At 46.6% G+C, this 16143-nt stretch overlaps 1 protein-coding gene across 4 annotated transcripts in view; it reads left to right on the forward strand.

The window, feature by feature from the left end:
- The window catches only part of LOC119163142 (uncharacterized), a 166733-nt gene that overhangs the window by 141548 nt on the left and 9042 nt on the right, over positions 1–16143 (forward strand). For all 4 annotated transcript variants that reach the window (XM_075874134.1, XM_075874133.1, XM_075874135.1 and 1 more), the window contains one exon: positions 185–284. The gene's annotated coding sequence lies outside the window, so the exon portion shown is untranslated. The remainder of the gene's footprint in view (positions 1–184; positions 285–16143) is intronic.

Consider the following 16143-nt stretch of genomic DNA (forward strand, 5'->3'; position numbering starts at 1 on the left):
CACGCACAGACTCACACGAACAGATACATAAACAAGCACACACGCAAGCAGCCACACACAAAAATACACACATGGACACTCACGATAATTTCGTCGCAATTCAGCTTCATCGCAATAGCGAAAACTGATTGCCGTATTTTGGCTCGAGCGACCGTTTTAATAGACTTTCGTGTATTGATCGCAGGAAAACTCAACGGTCGACAGCAGCAGGTACAACATAGAGTGACGGCTTGAAAACACATCGGCTTCGGAAACAGACGCCTGGTGACCAAAAGTCACGTTTTGTAAGTAGTCTGTACTGACTTGTGTCTTCTGAAACAAAAAGAAAAAAAATCATCTGTTTTGCCGTGTACAAATAGCTATAAAACAGGTTACCGAATATATGAAGGCTCATCAATGTGTGCAAAGCCTGAGTGTTCTTCTAGAGCGTCTGAGTGCTTAGCTATACGAGATGAATTTCACCCTGATGGTGATTTCGTTTTGTGTTCCTCCGCATCACGATTCGATATCTTGTGCCATGGTCCACATGTTCTATGCCCCAAAGGAGAACACAGCAGTGTTAGTGTGCTGCCAAAGTTTGAAGAAAGAAAAGAAAATTAACCGCGCGCGTTTGCAGAATATGCCGGGAATTCGACCTGCTGATGAAGAGGCGGTCGCTAATGTTGGGAACGATTTTGAAATCGGTGCGGTTGATGTGCACTTCCCTGTGTGACGGTTAAATTAAATTGTGGTGTGTTATTATAAAAATCCGTCGATGTTAATGTTGTTCAGAATACAGATGGTTATCAGAGATGCCAGGTTTGGCTACTTTGCGCCAATTTGACTACTATAAAGCCGTTGGAGATGAAAAAGCGGCTTGGATACTTTCTTGTTCAGTTATTTGTACTAGTCTGTGAGCATAGGGAACTGAAGGTATGAATTTTTTTCTTGTCTTTTATTATTAAAAAAAAGCGCCTGGAGTGTTAAGCATTCGTACTCATGGCAACCGCGCTTGTGCATCTTTCGCTTCTGTCGGTCTCCGAGAAGTGTCCTAGAGAATTCCGGGTTTAGCCGCGTGGGCTTTCCTCGCAACACGTGCGACTCTTGAGATGAGCTGCGTTTTCAATATGATTGTGGGCGCTTCCAAACGTTGGGCGTGCTCAGGGTTACTGCTAGAAGGTACTAATATTTCAGAATGGCGGCATGGCCACTTTATGGCTGCTTTTTTGATGTCTCTTGTGGCGCGTCAAGTAGCCATATTCTGTATTATTTGTACACAAAACGCTCTATTGGCAGGCTGTTCTGTCACATCAGCCAATGCGCGCACGCGTCCTCCCCTCAAAAGGACATGCGCACATCGAGGCACTCAATGCAACGCACCACACGCCTGCAAATGCGAAGTGGCGAAGTTACATGCATGTGTTGTCCGCCTCGGGGCATCAGTGGCTATAGGGTGCTCTGCTGCTGACCCGAGGATCGTGGGTTTTATCCCGGCCGGGGCGGTTGAATTTCGCTGGAGGCGAAATGGTAGAGTGCGACGTCAGGGCACGTAAAGAACACGAGTCGGTCGAAATTTCCGGAGCACTCCACTCATAATGATATCTTAGTTTTGGGACCCAAACCCCACATATTGCCACGTTCCATTCCTCAAGTTTTGTTATCGCCCCAATACACTACACAATTTTCAGCACAAACCGCGCCTGCAGTTTTCGAGAAGCTTCAGGACTCATTCTTTATGACGCCTCTAGGCTCATTCCACAGATAAGCCCACCTAATTTAATTGATTGAGTATTCGGATGCTTTTCGCGTAACGTAGAGTGCAGTCGTACCAGCGCAATGCTGTAGCTCTTTCGCTAAAGCAACAAAAAACTACATAACGGCTTGGCCAAAACGAATGCAGTGTGCCGGAAACATTACGCTATCATATTGGTTCCCCAAGCATGCGAATTGCCACGTGTGAGTTCACGCACAAAAGCTAGAGAAGTGCTGGCGAGTGCGACCGGCGGCTGTCGGTGAGAAGAGACGTACGTTCTTTGGGAGTGCTTGAATCGCGTCGCATCGATGCTTGTTGCTTCTTGAGCGGACACCACAAACAATGAATAATGCTTCACTTAGGTTAATTGATGCCACGGCTGCGCTGTATTGTCATTCTTAATCGTCGAAATCGTGTATTCTGAAACCCGGAAGCACGGATAACACAATTGTGTGGGCTCGGTCGGTAGGCCTAACGTTTGGTGGAAATCATGGTGGTAGAACATGCATGTAGTGTACAGATCCCAGCTTGGTACACTGTATAAATTGCCCGCCATTATAAGCCCACACATCATCTGCTTATTGGTTCCCAGTATTATTGCAATGGTGGGCAGATCTTCTTAGCTTGGCACACCATGTGGACCACCATAAGAAGCAGCACCCATCATCTGCTTAGTGCTTCCCAGCATTATCGCAATGGTGGGAAGAGTTTCTCAGCTTGGTAAACCATGTGGCCCAACATAATAAGCACCACCCACCATATGCTTAGGGCTTCCCAGCATTACCGCAATGGTGGGCAGAGTGTCCCATTATGGCCCACTATCTAGCTTCTGCTTTCCACTTTACCCATCTTCTGTACACCATACCACCCAGTATGTCCCGGCATATCCACCATAATTTCCACTACGTCCCACCATATCCATCATAATTTCCACCATGCCCACTATTATTTCCACTACGCCCACCATGTTTTCCAGTATCCACCATGGCAATTTTTCCGATAGGGCTTCCTCTTGCTCTTCCTACTTCAAATGCGGATTGTTCATCACTACGTCATGGTCCCAGCAAACATAAATATTATGTAAGTTGTCATTGTAGAAAGTCAATCTAAGTGTGTCGTTATGTCGAAGATGATGGGTGACACAACGACGCGAACTCTTGGCCCTTCTTCGACAGTTCCGTTCTTCCTTAGATTGCTCTCAGCCATCATTAGGTAGCACAGCGAGCATCACGCACCAAATCGGCACCAGTCCTTATGCTCCCTTATGCCGACGACCACATCGAGTTATCCACGAGCTCCCTTATGCCGACGACCACATCGAGTTATCCACGAACAAGTCGATGCGTGGTCTCATCCAGTCATCCCCGAGCCCCTGGTCGTTCCCTGGCTGTGCTTGTGCGCAAAAAGGAAGGGTCTATATTGCACTGTGTATCATTATTTGAAAAAAAAAAATTGGCTTCAAGTATAACCTATTGGTGATGTTTTAGGCTCCTGAAAAACGTTCTTGTATTTATGCTGCAGTCTCATCTAAGAGTCCTTGATTTGAAGAAAAAAAGTGCACACGATAAAGATGAGTTTCATGAAATGTAGTGGTGTTGCGTACAAGATTCCGCTGAGTGGCGGCAAAGTGTACATGGACCATTCTGGCCGGTGTATTAATGACCGCCTAGAAGAGCACGCCTTGTCTATGAGAAATGGTACAAGATCTCATTCGTCGTATATCACAGCAAAGAATGCACGTGTGAACCATTGCTCGGCATTCCTCGGAAGAGTTAAGACTCGGGAACTATATACATATATATAAATACGGTGATCGTTGTGTCCGACCCGCGGTGGTGGTCGAGTGCCTAAGGTACTCGGCTGAATTGAATTTGGTTAAGTGGTTTTTTTTACTAGAGATCGTCATTTTTTCTTACTTTGTCTCTCCTTTGCGCATCGCATAGGGTTGTGAAGCAGATTTGTTAGAAGAATGAAAGTTGGTTTCAGCAAGTGTGCGATTTTCCGCGTCTGTGTTTGTTTTTTTTTGTCCCTGTCTGACGATTTGCGTCATTAATTCTGCATGTTGAGCCATATACCTACTAGCTCGACCGCAAACACGACTATGCTCGTGTATACTTTAAACTATAAGGTATTAGCGGTAGACAGGGTGCTTTATTGCAGAAATCCGTACGCCAGCACTGCTGCGATGAACATCAAGCCACCGTGTTCCTCAGTTGCTTAAACAGCTTCAACGCCTCAATAAGTCTGTCTTCGGTCGATGTCTGGTCCACTCGTGCGGCTAGGCGTCTTTCCTCCAAATCGGGCCACCGTCCAACTCTCCAGTAGGGGTTGCCCAGCTGCTGGGGCGTCATGCTGAAATGCAAAACACTCATTCAAGTTCACAAGGGTCGCTGGTACGCTGGCACCTAATGGGCGTTTTTAAAGGCAGCTTTCAATAAAACGCTACCTCAGTGTCAACTGATGTATTCGCGCAGGAACTCTATAAATTGGGCAAACATGCGTCGCAGTATAGTAGAGGTGATTTGAAAATGTTGTTCAACAGTCCAATAACTTCCTTCTGATTGAATCGTGGGCAGATATTTAAAAGGAAATGACATGGTGTTACAGTTTATGGTATACCCATTCTCTCAAAGCTCGAATTAAAACTTCCGGTGCCAACGAAAAACCCTTTGCGCTGTTGGTCATCACGCGCCGTTGCTTATGGTGCATCCACACGGCTGACCGAATCCGAGTTTCGAGGAGCGGACGGCACGTCACGTGACCTCATATCAGCGTTTCCCCTCATCCGTCGCGGGCGGATGAGCCCTGTGACACATGGGGACCCTGGCGGCGGAACGCCGCAGCCTTAGCAGGCAAACAAGCGGACAACTAGTACATTTTTCGTCTGATCGAGTCGTACGGCTGTCCCTGCAGTCTGCCGGCACTTAGCTTAGTTTGTTTCTCGGGCCCTATATTCGAAAGTGATAACATGTGACATACATATCACTTCTAATGAGCGTTGCTTGGCAGGTTAAAGGGCAGCCCGTAAGTTGTCGCTTTCATCATGGCACACGCAGGACGCTAAGACAACCAAGGTGGCGACGTCACCGAAAGCAGTAGTGTCAGAGCTTGCTCATTGTTTGCATACTGAGTCTATGGTCAAGATGCAGACCAAAAGAAGGAAGCACAATGTGCAGCAGTGGAATGTGCACTGTCGGTACCTGTTATCGGCAAAAAAAAAAAAAAAAGCTGCCGATATCTTTGCATCACTCTACCCCATCCCCCTTTCTCCTATGCGTGGCAGCACGCGCGACCGCAACACGAGGTCGGTCTTCAGAAAAAGGAAAACACAGTTGACAGGAATTTTGAGCGCGAAAAACACACATTCACAAGACAAGAGGGCAGGGTTGTCCTTGCGCCCATCCTGTCGTCTCGTTTGGTGATTGTGTGTTTTTTTTGCGCTCAAACTTCCTGTCAATTAGGCACCAATTTCGCCGAATTTCAAGTTTTGCTGAACCATCTGTCAAATAGTTCCCCGCATGTGCGAACACATCCATACTATGAATCAGGTGATAAAGAAATGCTCAGAACACAGCCAACCACTATACATAGCCTGCATAGATTACGAGGAGGCATTTCATTCAGTAGAGATACCAGCAGTACAGCAGAAACTGCGGAATCAGGGTGTCGACGAAGCTTATATGAACATCTTGTAAAAAAATCTACAGAGGATTAATTGCTACTACATCGCTTCATGAAGAAAGCAACAGAATACCAATCAAGAATAGTGTAAGGCAGGGGGATACAATTTCCACAATGCTATTTACCGCGTGCTTACACGAAGATTTCAGAGGCCTAGAATGAGAACAGTTAGGGATAAGAGTTTGTGGAGAGCACCTTAGTAACCTGCGCTTCACCGATGGCACTGCATTGTCGAGTAACTCGAGACGAACTGCAATTCATGATTACTGAATTAGGCAAAGAGAGCAGAAAGATAGGTCTTAAATAATCTGCAGAAAACGAAAGTAATGTACGACAACCTCGGAAGACAACAGCGCTTCGAGATGGGTAGCCGTGCACTTGAAGTTCTAAAAGAGTACGTCTACTTAGGACATGTAGTAACCGCGGAACCGAACCAAAAGACTTTGGTCAGCCTTGTATGAGCAGTATCTGCGAGAGATGCTTAAAAACTGCGCTACAACTAATTGCGAAGTTGCGAAGTTAGGAAGGAGACATGGAACGAAGTGCATGGACACTACAAGTTCGTGTCTTCCCCCTAACTAGGTGTTTCGCTGTTACTGTTACGCAGCTTTTTGAGCGTGAAAGACCAACTAGCCAAGTACTTGAATTTGCTCACCTGCGATACAAGAGTGCGTCGTCGGTGCGCCGCGGCATCATGTCTGGCAGCGGATCGTGGTGCAGCTGGCCTCCGTCGGGATCACCTCCACGTCGGCCGAGTATGTTCCACACCGGGCTGTTGGCAAACAGTTGTCCTCTCGCGACTGCCACCAGCAGCAGCAGGAGAAGCAAAGCCTGCGATGGCTTTGTGAATATTCGTTTTCAGATTGGCAGATTAGAATCGAGAATGAATGATTTTTCGCCAGTGTATTATAACTACATTGATGTAATCAATTTTGACGCCCCCAACAGCGAATCCCAGTTTTGCACATGAGCGAGAAGCAAGGTTCATAGGTGAGCTCTTCTTGAGAAGGCAAAGTTACATTGCAACTTCACGTTGAAATATCTGCGCAGGCGTACAGGGACAGATACACGAATGGGCGCAATCTAACACTTCTTTTTCAAAGTTCGGCCTACTACACATTGAGCACTGCATGGAAATGAGTGCGAATGCACGCTTTGTTTTAATAACACCACCTTAGAAAAAATTATGGACCATCTCCCTGAAGGGAACTATGATGGGATGCGAAGCAGCAGCGATGCGCACGGCTTTGACCCGATTGCAACGTGCATTGACGCGGGTGCTGGAACAACGGTTCTAAGCGAAACTCGATCGGTGTAGCTTTTACTCAAGTAAACGTTTCTTTGCAACGCAAAGACACGGGAAACGGGGCGGGTTTCGTGTAAGTTTTATCTCAGATATACGAGCGGAAGGAGTGCTTCCACTCGACGTGTGGTCGAGTGTTGTGGGTGGTGGGCGGAGTTGCGAGTGGGCGGAAGAGCAACACCACCTAGGTGCGTTGGGAGGAGCCGGCAGATGCTGCGGATGATTGAGAGAGTGACGTAAACGCGCCGCTGCGACTTGACCTACTTGGCATCGTTCCAACTACTGCGGGGGGGGGGGGGACGTGGTGCGTCGTGTGTGCACGGAGACACGGACGGACAGCGTTACACAGGCTAGTCGAAGAGCTGTTTTGCATGTAATATAGACATCAAAATGGAACTTCGAGAGAGATCATGAAAGCTTATTACATTGAAAAGCTTTAAGAAAAGTCTGTTAAACACCCATTGGTTGTTTTTATTCAGAAAGAACTTTCTCTCTTGTCTTCAGTTCATTGAGAATGCGATGAGAAGTGGTTACACGTGCGCTATTCAAATGCTTTTGGACCTGGTTGCACTGATTAGAGAGCTTTAAAAGTCGTATCTGGGCCCGGTTTGGACACACTGCACGGATACACAGGACTTCATATTCACAGATAACAGGATACACAGGACCTCAAGGTGAATTTGTTCCAACTAGGCTGAGTCGTAGTTTTGCTTGCATTTGCAACCTCCTACGAAAAAAAAAATTCTGTGGACGTGGCCCCAAGCTTTATGAAGCCAGATTGTTAGGTATTAGGCAGAGCCTGGTATTATTGAGAATTGAGAATTTTTGCCTTATTGCACATAAAACACGAAAATGGCGCACGGACACAACCACGCAGGTTCACACATGGTCGTTTTGCGCAGCCTAAAGGGACACTAAATAGGAAAACGATTTTTAGCGTACTAGTGAAGTACAATTTCACAGTCTCGAAAACCCCACCCTTACGGTGACACGATGCAAAAACTGTGGAATGTGCCTCAGCGCGTGGTCACAACATCGTATTACTATGGATACCCAGTCACGTTGAAATAAAGAAAAATTAACATGCTTACAGCTTCGCCAAAAAAAAAAAGCATTGATTGAAAGACGGGATTGCGCTATCCCTATGTCTGGGGCGGGTATTCGACACTTTATAACGCAAGGAGCTAACCATTGTTCGATGGAAATGTGGTTTGATAGCCCTTAATAAAAGGAATCAGTACTTTACGAAGTTGATCCACTCAGAAAATTTTTCATAGCGACATATCTCCCATGACGCTTAGAGACATTAATCCAGGCTTTGATTGGAAGTAGTGTACACAAACAACTTCCTGCACAAGATACATTGATCGAACTCTCTGGAATTCCATTGTGGTCATGCAGAAGAAAATGTTCGCCATATTATTTTGGAGTGCGTTAAATACGCGAATGATAGAGAAAAAGTAAGGAAGAAATTAGCAAGCTTTGACAGACGGCCCCTCACATTAAAGAAATTACTTGGACTATGGCCTGAGATGCATCTTCAGAAGAGGACGAACATGTTCCCGACATACGTTTCAGTGGACACTGGACTGGATAAGCGCCTGTGACAGATCGCTGACTATAATAACAGCAAAATATCGTTAATTGCGATGCTCGAATGAATGAACCGACTGCAGAATTATCGAATGTGCTAGAAAAACGAGGCTAATTGCTGTTACGTCAATACACTTCAATTTGCTTGATGAATACGCCAATCCCATACTTGATTGCATAAAAGCAGAGTAAAATGCGAAATTTTTGTCATGCCGCGACTTGATTCTCAATGCGACTATGGCGGCAGCCTACCCTATCCCGAAACGTGGTGCGCATCCCTGCACTCTTATGACGTATCTCCACCAACTATTCCAACAAAATGCTCTACTTGAAAACCTGGCGCATATTTAGCGGCAAAACATGTGTACGTACCCGAAACATCGTGGTCATGGTGCAGTGCTCTGCCTACGTGCTCTGGCTTTTATATAGAGTGCTGCTGCTTGCAAGATCGAACTGGCCCAGCGAGAGTGATTCTGCTTTAGATAGCTTCTGGGAATGCATTTTTTCGTGATACTCTGAGCAAATACCGAGTTTGTTTTCCGTGAAAACAAGGCCTCCTTTCAATACATAATGCTGTATGCGCAGGGAGGCCTCGCCAAACACGGAAGAGTGTTATAAGAGAACGTGGGTCTTATACAAGCTCAAACATAACTTATCTACGCTGCCTAGAAGGAATTGTCGACAAACCAGCTGGTACACAACGCCTGTGAAGACTGATACGGGGTCACATATCTTCAAGTTCGGTCTCAAGTTAACTCTAAGGTTGAGGTTTGTTGAGATACCTCACCGCGGTGGTCTAGTGGCTAAGGTACTCGGCTGTTGACTCGCAGGTCGCGGGATCTAATCCCGGCTGCTGCGGCTGCGTTTCCGATGGAGGCGGAAATGTTGTAGGCCCGTGTGCTCAGATTTGGGTGCACGTTAAAGAACCCCAAGTGGTCGAAATTTCCTGAGCCCTCCACTACGGCGTCTCTCATAATCATATGGTGGTTTTGGGGCGTTAAACCCCACATATCATCAGGTTTGTTGAGATGTCATGGCAAAGTCCGCGGCTTGTTGCAATCGTGATGTTGAATGCTTTTGAGCAATGAAAAACGAGAGACTGGTGGCAGAAACCAGAATTTATATAACATCTTACCAACTCCTTGTATATGTACTGCCTCTTGGCGCCTGACGTAATAGTGAAATGCTGTAATCCCTTGAAGTCACACTAAAGAGAAAAATGATATTTCCCATATATATCGATTATGGCTTCACAAAAGCCAAAGCGCTAGTTTTACCGCAAAGGAAACGATTGCAATCACTTTATCTCCGCATTCTGCAATGGTACACTCAGGGTTCCGCTAATGCTCGCTCCTGTTTCATTGACCCAAGCTTGCAAATTTGTTTGCTATTGGGTCTGTCACGACGCGATGCAACTTTTCTGTGTTGCATGTAGTTGGGCGTGGTATTTACGAGTGCGATTTCGTATAATTAAAGTAGCCAGCCGTGCGGCACTCAGCTTAAGCACCTGTGAGGAGACGCTCCAGCACATTCTATGCCACTATACCCATCTTACCAGGATGGCCGATTTATTCTGGAAGCCAAGATCTGTCGTCTGGACTTAAGGCCACTACCAGAAAAGAAGATCCCCCGACGTTGGCCTACGCGGATTCGCACACACGTTGTGCTTCTTCGAGACGACCTGACTTGACGAGTGGTTCGTGTTGTACAGGTTCAAACAATCTGTTCAGCCTTCTGTTCCTTACTCTTCTTTCGTCTCTCTCTCTCTCAGTAAGCGTAAAAAGGCGCGAAGAGACAACATGACTGGCCAGGCCACCTAGAACTTCTTGCACCAAACGCCGTGACTTCACAGACCTTGACATCGCCTGTTAGGTCACACGTAGGGTGAAGATGAAGTGCATTGTCCCCTGCTGAGTCCGTAGACTCGAAGTAGATGTAAATTTTGTTCAGGTAATGACGCAAAATACGCTTTCAAATCCAAGACGTCATGCGTGGAGAGGTCTCAGTATGCTATCAATCAATCTAAAGTGATTCACTGTGTCACTCTGCCCCGCCGTGCTGGTCTAGTGGCTAAGGTACTCGGCTGCTGACCCGCAGGTCGCAGGATTTAATCTCGGCATCGACGGCTGCATTTCTGATGGAGGCGGAAATGTTGTAGGCCCGTGTGCTCTGATTTGGGTGCACGTTAAAAGAACCCCAGGTGGTCGAAATTTCCGGCGCCCTTTACTATGGTGTCTCTCGTAATCATATTGTTACGAATAAGACACGACGCCGTATCGACGAGGCTGTGGAAGAGATTTACTTTAAACCAGCAGTACTGGCGTGACCGGTTTACCAGCGAACGAGCGGAGAGCACCTTTCTTCCTCTTCGTCAGGCACACACGCACATCGTTGCACAAAATGTCAACATGCATGTAGCATAATCCCCGGCGGCAGAAGCGCCGTCTCGGCGCATCTAGATGTCAACGTCAGCGGGAGAGTGGTAAGGCTTCAAGCGTGCCACACGTATGATATCGGTGGTCTGTGAGGCAGTTGAAGGCGATGGGGCAGCAGGGGTAATTTCGTATGTCACAGGAGTAATTTCACGAAGGACTCGATATGGACCTGTGTAGCGGGAAAGAAGTTTTTCCGACAAGCCGACTTGACGGGTCGGGGACCACAGCAGCACCAATGAACTGGGTAAGAAGTGCACGTCGCGGTGCCGTTGATCGTACAAACGCCGCTGGTTCTCTTGAGAGGCCAGGAAGCGAGTGCAGGCGATTTCGATGGTGGTTTCGGGACGTTAAACCTTACATATCAATCAATCAATCAATCAATCAATCAATCAATCAATCAATCAATCAATCAATCAATCAATCACTGTTTCACTTTGCACTTTAGTACGGGTGCTATCGCTTCGCGCTCTGCCTTCCTTCTTTAGTGCGGAAAGCGAGCGTCGACGATAGGAAACGTTTCGTATTGTACACGTGAGAATACATGTCTGTCCAGTTGTTTGGTCTTGCGACAAGAGACAACGCCCTCAAAGGTGTGACACAAACGCTCATAATGAGATCCTGGTAGAATGCTGGCTATACCCGAGAAGCTGGACAAAAAATGTCCGGTTTCCTGGCTATATTCAGAACTTTAAGAGGCGCCTGCAGCAAAAGGGTGTACACCTGGCACCCCGTGAGGCGTCCGTACAAAACGAGGCCGCCGAGCACTGTGCGACGATGAACGCAGGTCAACGCCCCAGCTAAGAAGACGTGGCCGCTTCTTCGCAAGATTCAACGAGGTAACTCGTGGGCAGTTGCCAACTTCAAAGAAAACGGGCCTTTCCTTCCATACATAAGGACGAACGGGATCGCCTGTCTTGTTTGCCGTGTGGCCGTGTCGATGGCAAAGTACACATCGCCAACGAAGCTGTTGGTGCGTGCTGCGTTCGCATAGCCCGTGATCTCAAGCAGTCCGGTTCATCTGCTCGACAAAACCCACGGGTGGTTGGTTCACCGGCGTTGTGGCGTGTTGAGTATGCGCAAGGTGGCTTCCAACTCTCGCAGCATTATGTTGATGTTACAAAGCATTTAATTCTGAGCGCTGTGACGTGCTTGCTTGCCATGAAATGCATTGCATTACGCGTTGTTTGGCAGCACCTCGGCTTCGACACACGTGATCAAATTGTAGAAGGTGACGCCACTTTTTTTTTTTTTATTGAGAACGGGCCCACATGGCCGGTGCCCACTGCTTTGAACAGTGGTTCTCTGCATGGGACGCTTAGAACCACGATCAACAACCTATTACACAAATTTTTTTAGACAACCGATGAAATAGACACAGATGAACGCAAACTTCCATATGAATTTATTATCGAAATGAGACATATATGTATAGGTATAACGAAACTAAGACACCAGTGGCACCGGTGTCCAGTGTTAAAGCGCGCGTATGCTCATCACTCCCTCAGATGAATTGCTCCTTTCAAGAAGGATATTTTCATATCTGTCAATGAAACTGATGTTCTCACGCAGTTGATGCCCTCCCGTTGCATTTGGGCTTCCTCCACAATCTCTCGCGTGTGGTGACCCCGTCATTGAAAACAGCAGTGCACTGCTCATACAACGATTTGGAGGCACACCAGTGGCAAATGGCCAAATTTCTATCGCTGCCCCTTTCCACCCTGTTCGCATGCTCACCCAGGTGGTAGTTTTACACACCGATCTGCTTGCCCCAGTAGAACATGGCACAACATGGCTTCCGAAAAGGGTTTTCATGCGAAACTCAACTAGCACTTTTTGTTCATGACCTTCATTCCAATCTCGATAATAACCTTCAAACCGACGCCATATTTCTAGATTTCACCAAAGCATTTGATAAGGTACCTCACAAACGCCTGTTACTGAAACTCTCCCACTTAAACTTACATCCCGCTGTCTTAATCTGGATCCAAGAATTCTTACATAACCGTTCCCAATCTGTCCTTGTAAATGATCAGCTCTCCAACTTTATTCCTGTTACATCAGGTGTCCCTCAGGGTTCCGTCCATGGCCCCTTGTTATTTCTAATATATATTAATGACCTACCAACGAACTTAACTTGTAACGTACGCATGTTTGCTGATGACTGCGTTTTGTACCACACAGTAACGAATGTATCTGATCAAATTAGCCTCCAAAGTGACATTAACCAAGTGCAGCGTTGGTGTGAACGGTGGCAAATGGAACTTAATCCTAACAAATGTAAACTTGTGTCGTTTCAGCGTCGCCATAACCCGCTGACCACTTCCTACGTAATCTCTAACACTCCTGTTCAACTTGTGCAATCCTACAAATACCTTGGCCTAACTTTGTGCAGTGACCTAACTTGGGCTGAGCACATCCGGACTATCATCGCAGCTGCTAATCGTACTCTCGGCTTCCTAAAACGTCATCTGCGCAACACACCCCGCCATGTAAAATTATTAGCATATCAGTCCCTCGTAAGAAGCAAGCTTGAATATGCATCGTCAATTTGGAGTCCACAACACGCGTATCTCATTGCTGCACTCGAATCACTTCAAAACCGTGCTACTAGATTCATTCATTCCTCATATGCCTATCACATTAGCGTGTCATCTTTAAAAGAAGAAATTGGCCTGTCCCCTCTATCTTCCCGCCGCCGCATTGCCACCCTTTGCTTGTTTCACAAACTTTTTCACAGTCCACTTGCAATCGAACCTTACATTTCCCCCCCATTTCGCAGGTCATATAGCATTGGCCATGTCTTTCAAGTTGCCCGTCAACGTTCCCGCACCGTTACTTTTGCTGCCTCATTTTTTCTTCGTGCAGAAAAGACTGGAATGACCTCCCCCACCATATTGCAGCAATCACCTGTCCATCAACATTTATGCATAGCGTCACAAGCCATTTTTCAAACTACCCCTTATGTAATGTCCCCCTGGGGACCTTTAAGGTAATAAAATGAAATGAAATGAAAAGGGCGTCCACACGAGACGAAAGTGGCAACTTGTACACGACCGCGTTTGTGCAGTCAGAAGCCTAGTTGTATCGATGTTTCAAGCCACATTTTTAAATTTTAGGTGTAAATAGGCAGTCTTTTTTTAGGTATAATCTGACGGTATATTTTTGGGGGGGAGTGGGGGGGGGGGGCACATGATCATTGGTACGCCGGCTTTTGCACCAATATTAAGGGGACCGACAACTGCCCAAAACTGCCCAGAAGGGTTGCTTTGAGGGAATCCCTCAAAGCAACCCTATTTTTCTCATGAGAAGTGGAATAATATTTTTATTTCTGGTGGCAGGAAACTTCAATTATCCGAGCTTCAGTGTCATCTGACCGTAAACTATTGCACGCAGGCAACAGTTTTTTTAGCATTGAAGTATTGTTTGTTTCTCTATAGTAAAATATGTTACTTCATAAAAAAAATGTACCTATAGCCCTGCGCTAGTAGTAGGTTTTAAAGTGGCGCTGCCTTCGCATGACGTAATGATGCCGTGCTCGTTAGTTCGTCTTTGAACAACTTCGCTACGTGCTCATGAAACCGTCCACGCAGTTTCGAGCTCGCTAAGATTTTGGAGTGACGTGTTTTTTTTTAACCTACACTTTGTCTCACTAATGACGCGCAGTGACGTTTTCGGTGACTTGACTTGGCTCGTGTGACTAGAGAGTAACGACGACGGGACAAGCCATCCACGACACAGGCACATCAACCTTGGGCGCTGGCGCACACAAAGCTGTACAAATACAGGGAAGCTGTATAAAGCCAAATCGTCTCATCGTAATGGCGTGTTATTTTCAAAAATAGTTGCAAAGCTCAGAATAAACGTGGTTAAGCATAGTCACAGGAACTCTTGCGAAAGCAGAACAATGACAGCATGCACAAGTCGCTATAGAAGGGCTACCGAAATCGCTATCAATTCTCAGCGTTGCTGGACAAAAAGTTGATGTTCAGAGTCATTTAAATAAAAAAATACTGGCTATTAAATAAGTACGTGCTTTTCGGAGTAGCTACTAGAGTTGCGAACACTGCGAAGGGTAAGCTTTCGGTCGCGCCGCAAAAAACTGGGTCGAAAAAATATCATTTGTGGGTCCCTTTAACATTGTGTGCGATGCCATACAGATAATCAATTACCCCCATCTTTTTAGTACTGGTGGTATCCCGATTGTGTCCCTGATTATCTTCGTGCGAAGGAGCGACGGCTTCCTTTTGCGTCCTCCGAATAGCATCAGCAAAGCCACAATCATATCCGGCGGGTCACTGGCTGACGTCAGGCGAGACAACTGCGCGTTTAAACCTCGATCCAGACCGTGCTCTCACTGAGCGCATTGTTCAGACCACGACCTCCTCTATAATTTTATGACCTGCTCATCGGCACAATGCCTATGGAGGCGTTTGGGTCTGAAAATTGGCGCATAGACACTAGAGATGCCGCTAGGTGCCGTCACAACTTACCCCATAGCAGACGACGCACGAACGTCGTCGTGCACTCGCGCGTGCGCGTTCCTTTCATTAGCAAGTTTTAGAATAACGTTTGCGGGCATTGCCAGCAAAGCCGGCGCCACATGATATTTAGAATAGCTTGGGACATTAAACCCCACATATCATTAACCGCAACGCATCAGCGTTTGCGGGCCGCACACGCCGCCCGCTATTTCGGATATTCTGCGGGCGGGCCGCGAACGCGAATGGCTGCTCGCGTTACGACGCATGCGCAGTGGGCGCAACCGCACCGCAAGGGTTCGCGGTTCGCTATTTCAAAGCTTCTAACGCGTGGATCGAGCAACAGATTCAGCGTCTCGAAACAACATTATAGCTATCAGAGGCACCACTGTGACTGGCTCCGGGGTCTCCACTACCGGAATCTCTGCGCGAACGCTTCAGTAAAAGAAAAAAAAAGAAAAAAATCGAGCGAACGCGTGCACGCATGTGCAGAAAAGCGGTTTGAAGGCTGCAGCGACGGGGGTAAGTATAGTGCTATGGCGTGCTGTTCCTAGTGCTGTGGCACTTTAGAGAACTGAAGAATAATAAACAAGCAAAAGCAAATATAGCGACACGAAAAGTGGCGGAATGAGCAGATCGTAAGTTTATAGAGGAGGTCGCGGACAAGAGCTGATTATGGCTCTCTTCATTTCCGAAATCTCATAGCGGCAATTGGTTATTCACATCGAAGACTTCAATTGTCTCACTTTACCTAACTGCCAAACTCCACTAATTAAAACGGTAATAAATTATAAATTTACGAATCCTACTTAGTGTACCGAATTATATTTCAACCCTATTAAGATACCTGTCGCTGTAGAAAAAGCAACTGTGGAGCCAGCGAGCAAATATCGTCTTTTGATGATTTTTAAACAGGATTGG

Source organism: Rhipicephalus microplus, chromosome 9 (assembly GCF_043290135.1).
Source record: "Rhipicephalus microplus isolate Deutch F79 chromosome 9, USDA_Rmic, whole genome shotgun sequence".
Taxonomy (NCBI): Eukaryota; Metazoa; Arthropoda; class Arachnida; order Ixodida; family Ixodidae; genus Rhipicephalus; species Rhipicephalus microplus.